Source organism: Epargyreus clarus, unplaced genomic scaffold (genome assembly GCF_041222505.1).
Source record: "Epargyreus clarus isolate Ecla_fem2 unplaced genomic scaffold, WU_Ecla_fem_2.2 ptg000034l, whole genome shotgun sequence".
Taxonomy (NCBI): domain Eukaryota; kingdom Metazoa; phylum Arthropoda; class Insecta; order Lepidoptera; family Hesperiidae; genus Epargyreus; species Epargyreus clarus.
Genome location: NW_027332239.1, coordinates 12,699,718 through 12,719,492, shown reverse-complemented (window position 1 = coordinate 12,719,492; position 19,775 = coordinate 12,699,718). Strand labels below are relative to the sequence as shown.

The 19,775-nt window shown below is 35.6% G+C and overlaps 1 protein-coding gene across 4 annotated transcripts in view; it reads right to left on the bottom strand.

The window, feature by feature from the left end:
* The window catches only part of LOC140755969 (uncharacterized), a 136,292-nt gene extending 122,043 nt beyond the window's left edge, over nucleotides 1–14,249 (bottom strand). For 3 of the 4 annotated variants that reach the window (XM_073091335.1, XM_073091338.1, XM_073091337.1), the window contains exon 1: nucleotides 13,992–14,249. The gene's annotated coding sequence lies outside the window, so the exon portion shown is untranslated. The remainder of the gene's footprint in view (nucleotides 1–13,991) is intronic. The other variant, XM_073091333.1, reaches the window with a different exon arrangement.
* Between the last annotated feature and the right edge of the window lie 5,526 nt (nucleotides 14,250–19,775).

Sequence of the window (19,775 nt, the reverse complement as noted above, 5' to 3'; positions counted from 1 at the left end):
ATCAAAAGACTACGTAATATGAATAGATTAACTTCTCTCTTGAAAATTGTTAAATAGGTTTACTAGGAAGTCTGTTAAGAAGTTTATTGCCGCATTGCCGCATGCCGCAGCCGCAAGTCGCAGCCGCATGGCCCAGACTGTCAGCTCAAACCTATTAGATAGATAACACACAAGATTATTTGTACTTATGCAAATAACTACGAAGCGGCCACAATACCTTCGGGCTACTTAACCTCAATTCTTGAAACATACAAACAGTTCGAAGTAAAATATTGCGTAACGTTACATGGGGGTAGGGTAACCACACTCTTGTAGAAGAGCCAGACGAGGTATTAGATTCCTGTAGGTCTATTACTAGAGTCTTGTTTTCTCTTATAATAAGAGGGCCTACGTTTCGACGCTGACCAGCTTGCAAAACCTTTCAAGTTTTATCTACTAACGGTCACCCATCCAACAGTCGAAATCGCGCCTGGTGTTGTTAATCTTTGTAAATCATTGTAACTGACACAAAATAAGGATGTATTTGTTTCACGCATTAAATTAAATTTGATGCTTATATGAATAATTAGTATAGTCTGATTCAGCTTTATTCATTTCCGATATGAGTTTTACGATTAAATCCACATTTACTAAACTAATAAATAATACGATATATATATATATAATATTTTTTAATTTTAATTTATATGTTTGTTTTTTTTTTCTAAATTTTACAACTTGACATGATTGCACACCATTGTAATGGTAGAATGTACGAACTTCTATTGCTGTAACTATCTTTATGTACTACATTCTTGCAATAAATAAATTTCATTTCATTTCATTTCATTGGTTACATGAATTGCAATTAAACCACGTGATCACATGTAACTTTTGGACGGGACGTGTTTTTCCCGGATATTGTAAAACCGACATGTCTCACTAAACCCAAATGCCTGTGCACCCTACCCGGGTAATTTGTGTCCAGTGGGTATTACTTACCTATCTAGGTATTAGATAAGTGTCTGATCTACCTGTTGGAATAGATAGTTCCTTATAAAACATTTTACGATATTTTCTTAAATTCGACTTCCTTCGATTCGAGATTCCTCGCGCAATAGTCCTTTGTGTAGTTTTTCGATTCTTAAAGTGCGTCAATTTTTTTGAGTAAAACGTAAAGTAACTGCGTAAGGCTTTCTATATTATGTATGAAATCCTTGACCAAGGCGTCACATTATTTCGCTTTTAAGGAAAATGACGTTTGTTTTTGACCCCCGAAGCAAAAGAGATTTTATAATTATTAATGTGCATCTGTGTCATCGTAGTTCTAAAAGGATAAACGAATTTTGGTTTCGTATTTTTTGTGCTTTTATATAATTGGCGTAGCATATTTAAAATAAAAACTGTTTTGGCAATTCAAGACCATCGGGTAGTTTCAAGTTAGAATCGGAGGTTTATTTAACATTTTAAACGAATCTTATGTACTCTTATGTAATCTCTTTATATTATTTTGAAAAGTTGATTAAGTTAAAAGATCAAGTTGAAATATGTTAAGAAGAAGAAACATAGAAAAGTAAAATTAAAATAAAACACTCGTGCCTACACCAATGATCAAATTCATAAGATTTACATCTCCAATCACCAAAGATAAGAGCGCATTTCCATATAAATGGTCGACATTACAACATAAATTTTAATTTATTCTCTTTGCATATTCATTCTGAACTATTACCTATTCCAGTGTTCTAGTTTACGGAAGTAATTATTTTTTTATGTAATGAAAGGTGTTAGTGAGTTTGCAACATAATTTGTGATAAGTGGTCCCTGCCGCTCATAGACTGTTATCGAAATAGGTCAGTCCTACATGAGGTAGATCACTTTTACGTTTAGAGTATACTGTAACAAATACACTGTTTTGATAAGACAGAATTAGGTAAGAAGAATTAACCAATTACTGTTCCACTGTTGATTTTACATCGCAATAAGTAACTACTTTTAGATAAAAAAAAATTTGGGTACGGGTCTCCTCTTAGAGTGAGAGAGATTGAGGCTATAGTCCACCTCGCTGACCAAGTGCGGATTGGTAGACTACCATTTTGAGATTTGCTTAAAATATCAGTAGACCTATAAGCTCAGTAGACATTTTAAATCAACCAAATAGGTATATATTTATTTCTCAAAAATAAAATGTATACTTCAACAAAACGGCTTTATTTCTCAAATGTATAATGTATCTTCGGTGTATAATAGTATAAATCAGTAAGTATATTTTACTCAAAGTATATTTAGTAGTCAGTTCTCGTATTCGCGACTCGTCGACAAATCGTGACACAAAACATGTACCTCCTTGTCAAGGTTTATGCCGTGATATATTTTATGTCGTGTAATAAATGTTGATAGCTATAAAATTTCTAAATGCTCGCAGAGATAAATCCTTCACTAAACAGTTACATTAAATAACCGAGTCCAAACTCTCGTCCTTAGGATATAGACAATGTCTAGAAGGCTAAAAACGTCTTTGTCGCCTGCGCAAATAATTATAACAAAATTATGACTTGTTTTTTTCATACAATAAAAATATAAATATTTTTTATATTAAAATTAATAATCACTTGTTTCAAGTTTTTTATCAAACAAATGAATAATCAAAAATGTCCAAAACTATATAAGGTAGGTACTTATGTATACAAAATTGATTATTATCATACAATAAATTGATTGTTCTGCCGTGTTTTGCCTTACACTTTCGTGTCAAAATTTGGTGACAAAATTTGTTTTGTCTACTATTAAAATTTAATACCGAAATTTGGGTACGCACTCCGTGCTTTTTGATATTAAAACTATATACAGAACAGCATTACAAGAATTCTGTTTTTGCCTGTTGGTTACGGAACTCTAAAAACGGCCTCTTAAGCAATGATTTGAGAGGGCGTGATAGCTATTAAATCAATGGATTTAATATCATCTTCATACTTTCTCTAGAGTCTCAAACGAATAGCCTTAATAACTCCAATCCTCTTACACGGAGGCAGTTTTAAATTTCAATCAGTTCACGTAATTAGTGTGCCTTGGGTGACTTGTTAATGTGTGTACTAAATAAAGCGTTATTTCACGACACGACACTACGACACGACAAGGTTCTATATTCACATTATTAATAACAACGGAGCTACGCCGATATGATGTTACGACACTATCACACGACACTATTCTACAGTAATATTATAATAAACAAGATACCCTATGAAATATGTAGTATTTCCACAGTTACCGTTTAGAAGCTATTTCTGGATTTGTAGAAATGAACTTTTGTTATTAAGTAGGTATTGTTTCCCAAACTAAAACTAAAATTAAGTTCCCAAATTTAAGTTTCCTCGTATCATATCTATGGTTTCTACAGTCTTTGAAATAGAAAAGACGGACGTGATCCTGTCTACATGGTTCAATTTGGACATCAGGTTTTTTAAGTCCACCACAAGATACTTCTTTTTTCCTGGCTTTAGTAATTAACAGCATTAGCTATGCGTGTAGCAATAAATAAACTTCGCTGTGACGTAGTAGCTACCTCACGACTTCTTAAGTCACTTACGACGGCAGGAAGATATCAATTTCCGAAGACGACTTATCGTGTCGTCAGGTTAAAAAGCTCATTGCTCATCTTGGGAGGTTATTATATTACAATAATTTTGTTTACTTTTTGGTGCGTGGGCGTCACTATGCGCGTTTATAGCTATTAAAATTTAACTACTAAACGGTATTCAGCCTTTAACGAGCACCGGACAGAATATCTTAAAAGTTACGGGTAATTAAAAATACGCTTTGCATTAAAATAATGCGCGGATAATTAAGTCTATTTTTAGTTTTAAAAAGAAAACGCGTACGGAATCCTACGTATGCTAGTTTCGAAATAACAGCTTTTTATGTGTTTGTTCATTTGAAATATTTTTAAAACATCTTTGTTTACGCTACTACAGAGGGTAATGTTTTTTGAGCGTATGCCATATCGATACGATACCTTAATTCGCATATCAGCCAACACCACTTTTTGTCAAAATGTTTTTTTTATTTATTTTTCTTTCGTTCGACGCAATTTACTATCAAAATAAATAAAAAAAACATTTTGACAAAAAGTGGAGTTGGCTGATTTGCGAATTAAGGTATCGAAATATAACTTCCCGTTTCAGTTAATTATTTTTAAGCAAGTAGTTTTATTCTTTTTATAATAATTATGGTCCGCGTAAAACTGCTAGTCTGCTCTGAATGTAGAAATGAATCGCGTCGCCTTAGCAAATTGTATGACTACATCTGCTCGCAACAACTTCAGAGCAGACTAGCAGTTTGGCGCGGACTATACTAGTTTAACCAAAATACGTTTCACTTACATCATAGCTCGTACATAGATATTATAATCAATTTTAGTAAATCATTGATAGTATCTAAATGTGGATCATAAAATTTCAACAAACACTTCGCAAGCCTAATAACAGAAGTCATCATCTCAAATTAGTAAAGTTACTCCATAATGATAGAACATAATAATGGCATTATGTCAGTGATCCTCAAACCGGAAGGCATCAGGCAGCTGTTACTCAACGATGAGCTCACATTATCCAATAAGGAGAGGTTATTCATACTGCCACGCACTTTCTATACATACACATGGTAATGGTATGTTCGCGGCTGTATTCGTGTTTTACAAGCTTTTAATAACTTGCTTAGTTTGTATGTAAGTGGAGCTCAAATTTTGTAACTGAATTTCAGATTAACCTCAACCAATTGAGCGAAATTACGCACAAATTTGGTTTGTATGACAATGCGTGATTTTTTTTATAATATGGGGGTAGCAGACGAGCATGCAGTCCACCTAATGGTAAGTGGCTACTGCCGCCCATGGACATCTGTAATCAACACCAGATAGGATTGGATATTCCTACCTAAAGTCAGCGACAGATTCGCCGCTACCCCTGAGGACTAAGCTGGAACGCCTCGGAAAAGTCTGCCTCCCATACCACACCCTTCAAACCGGAACACAGCAGCGCGCCTAACACTGCTGTTATTAGGTAGAAATAGGTGTGGCGGTGGTGCCGCTGGAGTCGAACCACAAAAGGTTCTACCACTTTCAACCGAAACCGAACCGAGTTAAAGGCATAGGAAGGATGGCGGTCATAAACCGAACCAAAAAATAAACCCTTGTCGCTCTGAACGAGCCGACCTTCACTAGTTGGAGAGGCACCGCAAGAAGATTAACCTGGTCTAATAATAGATTTAGCCCAAAACAAAGAAACAAAAAACTAAACGGATATTTAAGTTTTAGCTCAGTAAATGCAAATCATAGACAAAAGTAGATAGCTATTTTGAAACTACAAGCAAACTGTCTATGACTACGTTCGCTGGACGTTTTGTAGTCGTTAATTGTAAATTTATGGTAGACTAACTTTTTATTAAGCTTTCTTGTTTTAATACTGCCCGTAAATCGTTCTTCCTTTTCGTGATATCTTTCATTCGTTCGTTTTAAAAAATCTTCAACCCCTTTGAAAAAAAAAACTGCTTTAAAATAGAAGGCCATCTTACACATGTATGTATTTGGTTATGAAAAATGTTTTTCTTATATTACGAGTATCTTCTGCTTCTATCTTCATAATAGTAAACAATAAAAACATGACAGTTCTTAAGTCTAAGTGCAATGTTTTAAAACCAGAAAACAACCAAAATTGATTCAAGATTTTTTATGCACAAACAAACAAACATGCAAACAACCTTTTAAATCCATATTAAGATATACAATGCTATAGTAAAGTTCTGTTTTAGTATTAATTTATACTAGTATCTATATTAAGATATACAGTGCTATACTGAAGTTCTGTTTTTGTATCAACTAATGGAAACTTGCTCAACCGGTTCGCGTTTCGGATTTATGTCACATTTTAAATCCATTTGCATAATTCGATTGTCTAATACCACCTTTATATTAGGAGTGAAATATTTGGCACGGATTGCAGATGTGTTGCGAATTAGGGGGCCAGCAGACATGCTACTTTTAATATTTACTATCAATAATTTAGCAACAAATAATTTAGTTCAATCTAAATATATAACTCAAAGGTGACTGACTGACATAGTGATCTATCAACGCACAGCCTAAACCACTGGACCAAGGGGATAAAATAGGGGATGAAAATATTACCTCGTAACTCGAGCGAAGCCGCTGGCAAAAGCTCGTAATCAATAATTTTGCTTAGAAAGTTTGAGTGTCGGTGGTATTTTTACGCTCGATGCAGCAACTGAAATATTTCTGTCCCACTGCTGGGCACGGGTCTCGTCTCAAAATGAGAGGGGTTTTAGGCCATAGGACACTGTGCTTTCCAAGTGCGAATTGAAAAGAAATGAAATGAAATATATTTATTTTGTATAGGCCAACGGCGGCACTTACAAATTGTCAGTTTTTCTTAAACGACTACCGGATTGGAACGCGACCTCTACTGAGAAGATCCGGTAACAAACTCAGTGGGTTTGTCTTTTTTGTAATAATAATTATTATCTTTTTCTCTTTTTTTAAATGTCATCATTTTAGACTTCATGCACCTAAGAGACCTTTTTTAAAGAAAACTCAGGTGCGTAGGCTTCCTCACCCTTTTCCTTCACCATTAAAGCTAATTCATGAATTCATTTCCAGTCTGCACATAACTTTGAAAGAAGTAAGTTTGAAACCCTCTGTTGAACTAGGCTATATATATGATGCAGTTGCACTTGCATTAATGCAGTCGCGAAAACGCACGTTTTCAAAAATCGAACGTAGCAAGTCGCCAAAACGTAATGCAGTATCGAGGCAATTGCTAAAAACGATGCTAAAAGTACGTCTACTAGGGCCGTTACGGATTACGATTGGACGATTTTATTGACATTTTATATGTAGAGTAAACATCGAACAACGTCGTTACATCGTCACATGATTTGCAAAAAGCAATACACATATTCGTGCTGTATGTTTTTTAACGTTCGAAAAACTGGTTTAGTACGAGATGATTAGAACGAGAGAATTATGCGATAGGTAGGTAATAAAATATATTTTGTGAATATTTGATTAGGGTACAAATCAGAATATATTTTCATTAAAAGGTAGGACAGGTCGATATACTGATTTAGATTTATTTTTGTGAAATAAAAGCAGTGTTAAGTGCTGTTGTGTTCTGTTTTTTTTGTTTTTTTAAGCTATTGCATAGCTTTTATCGCGGGCTTTGAGCGCGGCGACCGAATCGAGAAATTCCGTAACGAAAATAAGTAACACCTTTCAACAACTCGGTTGCCTGCAGACTTGATATCCAACTATCAAGTCTCCAGGCAACCGAGTTGTTGACTGTCAATAGAAAAATATGGATATAATTGAATAAAGTATTATTTTACATTCCTTATTATTTTATTTGATATTGGCGACGAGATGTCGAATGAACTAAAAAATACGTGTGACACTCGGAGACTGCCGCGGTAAAGCTATTGCATAGCATTTTTTATGCTATGAAAACGCTCAGAAGGAATTCCAGAAATACAATATATTCTTCCATAATCATCAACATTTACAGTAATACATCTTTATCCACTATTTTATCATAATATCTCCATTATATAAGACATTGCAAATATCAGCTGACATTTCATAACTCCAAGCAAGACTGAACATTCTAAAATATAAAATAGAAAAGTATTTAATAAGTGACATAAAGTATTAACAACCAGCAATATAAATGGATCAATGCGATGTGCCTGTGACATTTGGCCGAATGTTACAGGTACATCGCATTTTTCATTAATAAATGCACTTTGTTTATTCATATTTAAAACACTTTGTACACAAATTATTTGTACCATAAATCATAATGGCGTTTTGATTTTGTGCTGTCAAGTCTGTCAGTTGTAATTGTACGTTTAAAAATAACAAACACTCTTTTACGTTATTTTATCAATCTAGAATTCAACATAGCTTATGTTGATAAAACATATTATTTGGATAATATGGTAATATAATTTTGAATTTTATAATGGGAATATAAAATATACTTCACGCAATTTTAAGATTTCTGCACGGATTATAAAAAAATGTGTATTACTGCCATCTGTGTTCAAGTTGACGAATTAAGGTTATCAAATAAAATAATAAGGAATGTAAAATAATACTTTATTCAATTATATCCATATTTTTCTATTGACAGTCAACAACTCGGTTGCCTGGAGACTTGATAGTTGGATATCAAGTCTCCAGGCAACCGAGTTGTTGAAAGGTGTTACTTATTTTCGTTACGGAATTTCTCGATTCGGTCGCCGCGCTCAAAGCCCGCGATAAAAGCTATGCAATAGCTTAAAAAACAATAAGGAAATACGAGCCACATTACGTGGGTTAATGAAACGAACCGAAAATTACATTTCGGGAATAGAAAAAATTGACATTGAAGAAATAAATATACGACTGAATTTTTTACAAGAAAATTTGAACAAATTCTACGCGATTCAAGAAAAAATTGAATGGCTTACAGAAGAAGAAAATGTAGAAGAGGAAATAAAATACAGGTACGAATTTGAAGAAATATATACAAAGCTAAAATTTAAATTTTTGAATGTACAAAAAGAAAATAATCGGCTAATACCTGAATGTTCTTTTATATCAGCAAGAGCGGAAGTTTATTTGATAAACTGTTAACTGTCAAGGCACGCTTGAGACGTACACCTAATACAAAAGGGTTATCACCTTATCAGTTAATGTTCGGCAGAGAGGTAAGAACCTATATGCATGCCTTATTTAAGAAATCCGCCCCACTATCCAGATTACATTACAATGCACCGCCAACGAAGGAGTTCGGACAAGGTGATAAGGTACAAGTCCGCAGTTACACCAACCCAAGAGTTAAATGGGAGTTCGGAGTCGTCATCCGAAGATTAGATAGACTCCATTATGAAGTCAGAACTGAAAATGGCATACTGGTGCGCCGTCACCTTGACCAAATGCTGCCGGCGCCCCTGGTGGTGTAAGTGAAAATAGCGGTGGAGGACTGTTGGATATCAAGTCTCCAGGCAACCGAGTTGTTGACTGTCAATAGAAAAATATAGATATAATTGAATAAAGTATTATTTTACATTCCTTATTATTTTATTTGATAACCTTAATTCGTCAACTTGAACACAGATGGCAGTAATACACATTTTTTTATAATCCGTGCAGAAATCTTAAAATTGCGTGAAGTATATTTTATATTCCCATTATAAAATTCAAAATTATATTACCATATTATCCAAATAATATGTTTTATCAACATAAGCTATGTTGAATTCTGGATTGATAAAATAACGTAAAAGAGTGTTTGTTATTTTTAAACGTACAATTACAACTGACAGACTTGACAGCACAAAATCAAAACGCCATTATGATTTATGGTACAAATAATTTGTGTACAAAGTGTTTTAAATATGAATAAACAAAGTGCATTTATTAATGAAAAATGCGATGTACCTGTAACATTCGGCCAAATGTCACAGGCACATCGCATTGATCCATTTATATTGCTGGTTGTTAATACTTTATGTCACTTATTAAATACTTTTCTATTTTATATTTTAGAATGTTCAGTCTTGCTTGGAGTTATGAAATGTCAGCTGATATTTGCAATGTCTTATATAATGGAGATATTATGATAAAATAGTGGATAAAGATGTATTAATGTAAATGTTGATGATTATGGAAGAATATATTGTATTTCTGGAATTCCTTCTGAGCGTTTTCATAGCATAAAAAATGCTATGCAATAGCTTTACCGCGGCAGTCTCCGAGTGCCACACGTATTTTTTTTGGTTTGTTTGTGGTAAGGTAACTTTTCCGAGCCATTTCGGCTTAGTCCTTTCGGGAATCTAATATCTGTGGTTGTTGCGTTAAATTTTACATTTAATTTTAATTTTTTGGGAAAATAAACTTAAATAACTTTTTTTTTGCTGACAAGGGTCCTTCAAAAGGTACCCGAGGCCGTGGGAGCGACACCGGGTTATGTGGGACTTTTAATACACTAACCCCGCCCCCTCCAAGGTGGCCGTCCTCGGTGTTTGGTGGAGAACTCCGGGATCTCAAACAATGGAACACAACTGGAGTTCTCCTAACCCGATGCCCCTATTGGTCTCTGCCTTGGGGGGAGCAAAGTAATTTAAGCTGTCATATCCCCTGATGATTACAGCGATATGCGACTACACAAATATCTGTCCTTCCCGGGGGCGCTTTCTGGACGGCTTGAGCTCCCACTCTTGCCGCTGGCAACCCCAGAAGCTCCTTTTAGTCGCCTCGTATGACAGGCAGGGGATACCGTAGCCCTATTTTGGTCCCGGGACTACAGGGACAAAGCTTAAATAACGTAAGAAGATACAGAGTCATATAGAGCAAAGATGGACACATCAATTTTATTCATTTACAGTAACAGAGATTACAAATCGATTGGTTTGTAGTTGTAACCGTTTTTCTATCTGCAACTACTCCGTTACCGATATATCACTGATACCGTTGACTACTGACCGGTTGAAAACTGTTTTTAACTTTTACAATAGGATTTTGATATAAATCGATGTTCGTAGTAATAGAAATTAAATCACAAAAGGATCTTTTTTTTTTTTTTTTTTTTTTTTTTTTTTTTTTTTTTTTTTTTTTTTTTTATAATATAAGAGTAGCAGACGAGCATGCAGTCCACCTGATGGTAAGTGGCTACTGCCGCCCATGGACATCTGTAATCAACCCCAGATAGGATTAGATATTCCTACCTGAGGTCGGCCACAGATGCGCCGCTACCCCTGAGGACTAAGCTGGAACGCCTCGGAAAAGTCTGTCTCCCTTACCACACCCTTCAAACCGGAACACAGCAGCGCTTAACACTGCTGTTATTAGGTTGAAATAGGTGTGGCGGTGGTGCCGCCGGAGTCGAACCACAAAGGGTTCTACCACCTTCAAAATCTATGAAACGGATCTATGAAAAACTAAAAAATTTGGACGAATAATACAAACGTTAAACCTGGTATTTTTAGCAAACGCTTTGGTTAAAGTTAAATAATTAATAAAAGAAATCTGGCCAAGTGGGTACCGGGCTTGCTTAGGCATAAAACACGAAATGTCAGAAACATTTTTTTTTGTGGTAACTGGAGTTATACGTGAGATTAAATTACATATCCCAAGTTCAAGTTGACTAAAAATGAGTTGCTGCCTTTGAATTGGAACGCCTCATATGCCACTACCCTACCGCACCCTTCAATTGAATACAACAGCTTTACGTCGTTGTCGTTGTGAACCCCTTACCGTCCAACTGCTGGGCACGAATAGCCGAATCAAGGCATTTAGGCCATAGTTCACCGAGCCAAGTGTGGATTGGTAGACTTCACACACCTTGGGTTTTTTTTAATGATTCCTTACCCGAAGGGTAAAAACGGAATCCTATTACTAAGCCTCCGCTGTCTTTTCGTCTGTCCGTCTGTCTATTTGTCATTGAGCGAGTTTGACTCAATGATCATTTATTTATTTATCATTTACAAACATAAGAAAGAATTCCTTTTATTTGTATCTCCCGTTAATCTACGAATTATTAAAGTTAAGAACCCGGGGTAGCAATCAAACACCGGTGGCCAGGCAGGTGGCAGGTGGCCGTCAGCTGGTCGGGCGGCGACCCGGAACGTGGCAACGGTACCACCGTTGATCACTTGTAATTCTGATACAGTTTCTGTTGATGCAAATGCTAATGTACAGAAACGGTGGTGATTCACGTCTTGATCTTGGGTTTGAATCCCTGGTATGTTTTATTGAAGTGAAAACTTTAGCGGCATTGTCCACTTTTTGTGATGGGTAAAAAATGTTAAACTTGCGTCAGGACACGAGGCCTGATCGAAAATTCGTAAGACGGCAAAGCAAACTGCAAAAGTCAAGATGTCATCCGGTGTCAGCATAGAAAAAATATGTCAATGGGTGTCAATTTCATTTTTTATTTTTTATATTTTATTATTCAGGTTAGGGTCGAAACCTTTTTGTTGTTGAACCGAAGGTTCACCTCTGCCAGCATTCCCGGAGTACAACCCGTTGATTTTTTTGGATCTGGTCTTATGAGTATAGCTTTGATTATGGCTTTAATGAAATTGTAGTAGCAAACGTTTCTACTGACAGGTAAATAATCAGAATTGAAGTCATATAATATGCAGTCTGTCATAGACCTCACATTACTAGTTTGGAGGGCTAAAATGAAATGTCTCGGGTGAGTGTTTCACTCTTACTTACACTCTTCAAATTAGACTACAGTAGCGTTTAACACTTATAATGCAGAAATAGGTGAGGCAGTGATGCCTCCGGAATCGTACCATAAAAAGTTTCTAATACCATGTTCAGTTACATATTTAAGGTACTTCTCACCATTACCACGATTTTTATATGAAGATGACCTTTTGCCCGCGGCTTCGTTCGCGTTACGAAGTAATATTTTCATCCTCTATTTTATCCTCTTGGGGGTAGAATTGATCAAAATCCTTTCTTAGCGGATGCCTACGTCATAACATCTACCTGCATGCCAAATTTCAGCCCGATCCGTCCAGTGGTTTGGGCTGTGCGTTGATAGATCACTATGTCAGTCAGTCACCTTTGAGTTATACATATATATTAAGAAAAACACGAACTTGCAGTCCTTCTGATGTCTGTATTATTTCATCTTATATTATGACATTCAACATTTCCCGCCAAAGTTACGCCCACTAGTGATGTAACCGAATCTATATGTAGGCTCGTTTTGAATAAATTAAATATTTATTTTGTCAATTCGCGCATACTTTACGTAAGGTTAGGTGCTAGTAATATAATACGTATGTGTTGTATACATAGATCGTGTCATACATTTTATTTATAATACATTTTTATAAATAGAAGTGTCTTAATGTTTTTCATAGAAATATTCCTACTACTCGTATAAGAATCATAGATCATTAATTGGCGTTTGATAAGTCATCATCAACAACAACTCATTACTGTCACTACTCTGAGATTTATTTTTTATTTTTATATATCTCTCAGGTATGCAATTTCCTTATGATGTTTCCTTCGCCGTTTAGCAAGTGATAATTAATTTCTAATACGCACATAACTTTGAAAAATCAGAGGTGCGTGCCTGGTATTTGAACCTCGGACCCCTCGATACAGAGGCCGAGTTTCTTAACCACTAGGCTATCACCGCTTTACTTTGAGAAGTAATTATGTATATTTATGTAGTAGTATTAAAAATAAATGCTTGAAATTTATTATCTTAGTAAGCATTATTAATAAGATATCAGTCACATGTGGACATTATGATACATTAAAACTTAATTGAGAAATAAGAAACGTAAATGACAGGATTTTATAAGCAGCGCTATTGAGGCATTTCGAAATATTTGCGCAACTGCACCACCGAGTAAGGCTAAGAAATTATAATAAGAACAGTAAGTTGTCCTTGCTACTAGAATGTTACATTTTACTGTCTGTATAATATAACGAAAGCCGAAAACATCGGATCCATGACCCAAATAATGTTTAATTACCAACCATCATCAAAGCTTCATCGTTCAGACTATATTCCACAAAACACCTACGCAATATAAACGATTCAAACAATTTATTACCTCATAACATTTGAAATGACCATTCCGCAATTTAATGCCCCGGTCCTACCAAAATCCGACGATCAAAATAAAGACAAACCGAAACCAGTTGACGCCAACCACCAAAAACTTTATTGTTACAAAAATTCGAATCCTTGAAACGAGACGACCTAAGGTTTCGCGTTACGAAATTTCGTAATACGTTTTTTGTATCTTTTGCAAATTGGAGCGTAAGTTAACCTACCCGCAATTATAAAGAAGAACTCGCGTGCAATTTTCCTGGCAATAAACAATAGAGAAGGTCGAGATCTCGATCGAAAACGTTATGAACCAGATCATCGATTACGAGAACAAAAAATAACAATCATAGCTCGGAACTATCAGCTTACCTCGATAATCGGGATAAATTTTGACAGCTGGTGTACGTCAACAAAGCGAACAATAGGCTGCACTTGTCATCTAAATGGAATCGCAACTTAAAAAAAAATAACCACTCACTATAACTGTCACTTCACTGATTGGAATTGGGTAATCGATTTGAATGTTCGAAAGTTTACTGATCGTTGTTTATCGTTTAAATTCGTCGGTGCGTCCGGCGCATGCGTTCGGAATCGCGCGCAACACTGACTGAGCGCCGGTCGGCCATTTTCTCACCGAGTGGTGGGAGTGAGCAGAAATAGGAAATAAATGGAAAAAGAATTACAGTAGGCTCCATAGGACCGGAGGCTACAATGCGGTAATTATTGTTACGGAATAGAACCGTTCTGTTGCAAGCCTAAACGATCGATTAGCGCGGCGAGTCCGATTTCCGATGAGAAAATATTTTGAATCTCATTAATATTTCATCTGCATTCATGTTTATTTGATTTGATTCAAGAAATAGTATGCAAATATGAATACTATTGATATTCTATTAAAAGATGTATAATTTTAAAAATAGAATCGCTAAAATAGGATGGAAGAATGAATGCTATCTTGACATTCTATTAAAATATGTATAATAAAAAATAAGTAGACAAAATAGGATGCAACAATGAATTCTATATTGATATTCTATTAAAATACATATATAATTTTTAAAATAGAATAGCTAATTACCATAAACAAAAATCAATAAGTTTTAAAAACGTACACAACAAAGGAAAACATATTGTTTGTTTGAATAACATTAAATGTCACCTTAACGATGACAAGACGAAGGTATTCACCGCTGTATTGAAACATACCTAGAAATATTTGTATAAAGTGACGGAGTCGAAAGGACTTGATTTTAATATCAATGGCGAATGCGTCATAACACTTTCAATTGCATGAATTAATGATTATGTATAGTATACTTGTTTTTGCGAGCGATTCCGTCCGCGTACATCATAACATTATTATCTTAAGCCTATTTTATACCATTAGGGTTGATTTTCCAAAAACGGTGAAAACGATGCTTCATTACTTTTAACTAGAAAGCCAAATTCTATATTTGACAGAGCTTGCTCTAAAATTCACGGATACGAATTCGAAACATATTTTTCACTTTACTACGTCTACTTTGTCTATGTTATAAAAGGAAATACTGTCCAAATTATATGCTTCAATCTTTAGTAGATGAGGCTCACAATGATGAATCAGTCAGATGGTCAGGACACGTCTTTTTATAAGAAGACTACCTGTCCCGGCAAACTTCGTACCGCCTCAGAATCTATTTATGAAATATATTTCATAATTACTCAACTTTTAAACCTTCCCTGGACTTCTACTAATAATTTAAAACCAAAATTAACCAAATCGGTTCAGCGATTCTTGAGTTTTAGCGAGACTAACGAACAGGAGATGATTGTCTACACTACACTAATATTATAAAGAGGAAAACTTTGTTTGTTTGTTTGGTTGTAATGAATAGGCTCAAAAACTACTGGTCCGATTTTAAAAAAATCTTTCACCATTCGAAGGCTACATTATCCACAAGTAACATAGGCTATATTTTATATGAAATATATTTGATAAATAGATTTTGAGGCGGTACAACGGCAAAAGAAATACAGGACATCTCCTGATTGTTTGATAGGTGATGAGAGGTGGCAGTGATAGTCTAGTGGTTAAGAACCTCGGCATCTCGGTCGAGCGGTCCGAAGTTTAAATCCCAGGCCTCTAATTTTATCCCAGACCTCTAATTTTTCGAAATAATTTAATTAATCATCACTTGCTAAGAGGTATGTAAAGTATTGTAAAGTCTACCAATACGCACTTGGCCAGCGCGGTAGACTATGGCCTAATCCTTCTCATTCTGAGAGGAGACCCGTGCCCAGCAGTGGGACAGTAATGGGTTGATGATGATGATGATGATGATGATGATCATAGGTGATGATGATAGGTGATGATGGGATGAGATGGCGAGAAATTGTGGATTGGTCGGAAGGGGGCAAATTATGTAAAACCTATGTCCAGCAGTGGACTGTCAAAGGCTTATGGATGGATGGATGCTTCTAATGAGGTATAGATCAGTAACTGCAATTAAATTACGAAATACATCTATTTAACTTTTGAACACTGTGTTACTGCAATAGAATATAAAATCATCAAGGTGATGACGTGAAGATGGACCCGGATGTTGCTAAAGACAATGATTCAATAAAAGACGATATTATCCTCATTGTAATGAGGATTCTTGGATTCATCTCTAAAATTATGGTTTCTTTTAGTACTTAGGTACATTAATTGTGTTGTACAAAACTATTAGCTGGGATGTTTTGATGTACATAAAGATCCCAAAAAGGTTGTTTTTTAAACTTAACAAATGGTATTAGCTAATCAATAAGGTAAAGATGCCAAGAAGGTATTTCCCAGAATTATAACAACTTTATTTAGGAAAACCTACGAGTAACAAAATATTTCTAAGAACAGAGCTTGAAACAGCTGCACAAACAAACCACGACCCGTTTTGAAAGACACTTCCACAGACAACTTAAAAAATATAGTAAAGATAAAAACGTAAAACATATAATAAATAAATGGAGATAATATTTTTTAGGGTTCCGTACCCAAAGGGTAAAAACGGAACCCTATTACTAAGACTTCGCTGTCTGTCCGTCTGTCACATGGCTATATCTCGGAACCGTAATAGATAGACACATTAAATTTTTACAGAGGATGCATAATGGTGGCCGCTATAACAACAAATACTAAAAATAAAATAAAGTTGAATATTAAAGGGGGTCTCCATACATTTTTTTTATAATATAGGAGTATCAGACGAGCATGCAGTCCACCTGATGGTAAGTGGCTACTGCCGCTCATGGACATCTGTAATTAACCCTAAATAGGATTAGATATTCCTACCTGAGATCGGTCACAGATGCGTCGCTACCCCTGAGGACTAAGCTGGAACGCCTCGGACAAGTCTGTCTCCCTACCACACCCTTCAAACCGGAACAGAGCAGCGCCTAACACTGTCGTTATGAGGCAGAAATAGGTGTAGCGGTGGTGCCGCCGGAGTCGAACCACAAAGGGTTCTTCAAACCAAACAAACCGGTATTTTTCGGCATTTTTTGATCTAACTCTTAAACCGTACTAAGACGGTTGAAATTCCTACAATCCATTTACTACTATAACTGGTATTATAATAAATAGAAATAAGAACCATAACACATATTTTAATATAGTTATTTTAATTTTGTTATACGTTGTTTACGTATTATTCATCATCACCCCAACGCCATCTATTGTTGTAACACGATGTCGTGGGAGCGACACAGGGTTATGTGGGACCTTATCTTACCGCACTAAAACCTGTGGTGGCTCTCCTTTGCGCTGGGTAAAGGACTCCGGGATCTGGTGTACACAACGGTATGCGACCACAAATACCGCCTTCTTGTCCTCAAACTACAGGGACATGGTAGTCTATTAGTTCTATTCATTCTGATAGAAGACCAATGCTCAGGATTGGGACAATTGTTACATTCTCACCTTCTTCCTTAAATCATTTACTAAGTAACTAATTAAATAATGGGTGAAATCAATAAAAATACTTCAATACTTTAAATAACGCCTTAAAATTACTTCTTAGCAATGATACGCTATCATGTGCAAAATCAACATATTGTTTGAGGCGCTTAAGTAAATGTAGAGTTTAATTAAAACTAATATGACTACATACGGTATTGTTTCTGTACTAACTTATATTAAACGTAAACAAAGAATACCTACATTTAAAGTCAACTTTTATTCAAGTACTTATTCAAGGTACGTAATATTTTGTTAGCAAATTAAATATATAAGAATAAATTCAGAACTCTACTACGTTTGAGTTACTTGTTCAAGATATCTGTGCAATTTGCAAAGTATAGGGGCAATTTCGAAACAGACGATTAAGTTAGATCATTAACATGTTTAAACTTAATGATACACTCACACTGAGCATTACTATTTAGTTTATCGTTAAACTACAGGATTGTTCTAGAATACATATACATATGTGTAGAAATTATTAATTTTTACTTTTTTGTACTTATTTACTAAATAAAAATTTATTGATGTGTTGTTAAATACAGGGTTTATGCTGACTTATGGAACATGATAAAATGATTATAAAAAGTCTAAAAATCTTATTAATTTTGGCGGATCAAATATAACGTGCCGAAGTTCCGCATATTTAGCCCCTAGCGGTTATCCATCCGACTTTCGACCACGCCCAACGTAGCTTAACTTTGTAGGTTTCTTACGTATACACAAGCCAGTTATTGTGTATAAAATACAAGATTAGAATGACGTATCACTACATCACCTGATCGTACGCTAAACTACGTGTAATGCCATCAAAAACATAACTTGTAGAGCCACTGGCGGTCAACCATCCAATTCTCGACCACGTATTATACGTTAGAGGCTACTTACTGTATTGTCCTTGTATTTCCGGGAACAGAATAGGGCTACGGTAGCCTCTGCCTGTCGTAAGAGGTGACTTAAAGGGGCTTCTGGAGGTTGCGTGTGGCAAGAGTGGGAGCTCGAACCGTCCGGCCAGCGATCCCGGCTGGGATGTGTGGTCGCATACCGTCGTGGACATCAAACAAACTTTGGGAGCGTCATGCTCACCTGGGCGGAGCCCGTCGGGGCAAAACGCTAAGAGGACTCTAGATGCTTTCCTTTGGAGATCCCGGAGTTCTCTACGCAACGCCAAGGACCGCCACCGCAGGGGTTTTAGTGCGGTAAGAGTCCCATATAACCCTGTGTCACTCTCACGGCATCGGGTAACTTTTGAAGGTTTCCACCTCGTGAAAAAAAAGGTTACTTACTGTATAAGCCAGTTGTTATGTGTATAAAAATTCGAGATTAGAATGACATATCAATACCCCACCGGACCGCACGCTAAACTATGTGTAATAGTTACGTGACCGTGTTCACAATATAATTTTGACAAAGCCATTGCCCTAAGGCCTAAATACATTATAGCTCCGTATTGTTAAACTCATGGCCTGTACTTCATTTTGACCCCATAATCTTCTTAAAAATAATTATCAGATTTATGTAAAGTAACGTGGAAATGATTTTCATTTAGTTTTATAAAAAAATAGTTAATATAACACATTGAACGAGCGATCTATTTGATTTGAGGTTGTAACCCGTGGATATATATAAGAGCCCTATCTGAGGTCGATCGTAGATGCAAATTTGTCTCTGAATAGGTTTAAATTTATTAATATTTTCGGTTACTATGTCCTACAAGCTAAAAATCCTCCTTCAAAGCCTTGTAATGCTGTTATGGTTATAAAGTCTGGAAGCATGTATCGAACAGAAGTTCCAAAGAATTTGAAGATATTCAACCCCTCAGGGGTACAGTAGTCTAAAAAAATTAAGAAAAAATATGATTTCTTATTACAAACAAGTTATTACTTCTCGACTGTACTTCCATGATTTGCATATTTCAATAAGTCTATTTCAATAGCCCAGTATTTAAAAACCGCAATAGAATTCGCAGATACAAAGTTGCTGATAAAATTACGCCATATATTTCGCGACATTTGCTCTACCATCATTTCTTTAGTCACCAAAATGATGTCAAAAGTATATTTAGTGAGTTATATATTATTAACACTGAGTTACTCTGTAACAAATGGCAAAGAGGCAATTGGGATAACCAATTTAGTAGGAGATTGTAAGTATGCTCGTATATCTATCTTTAACAC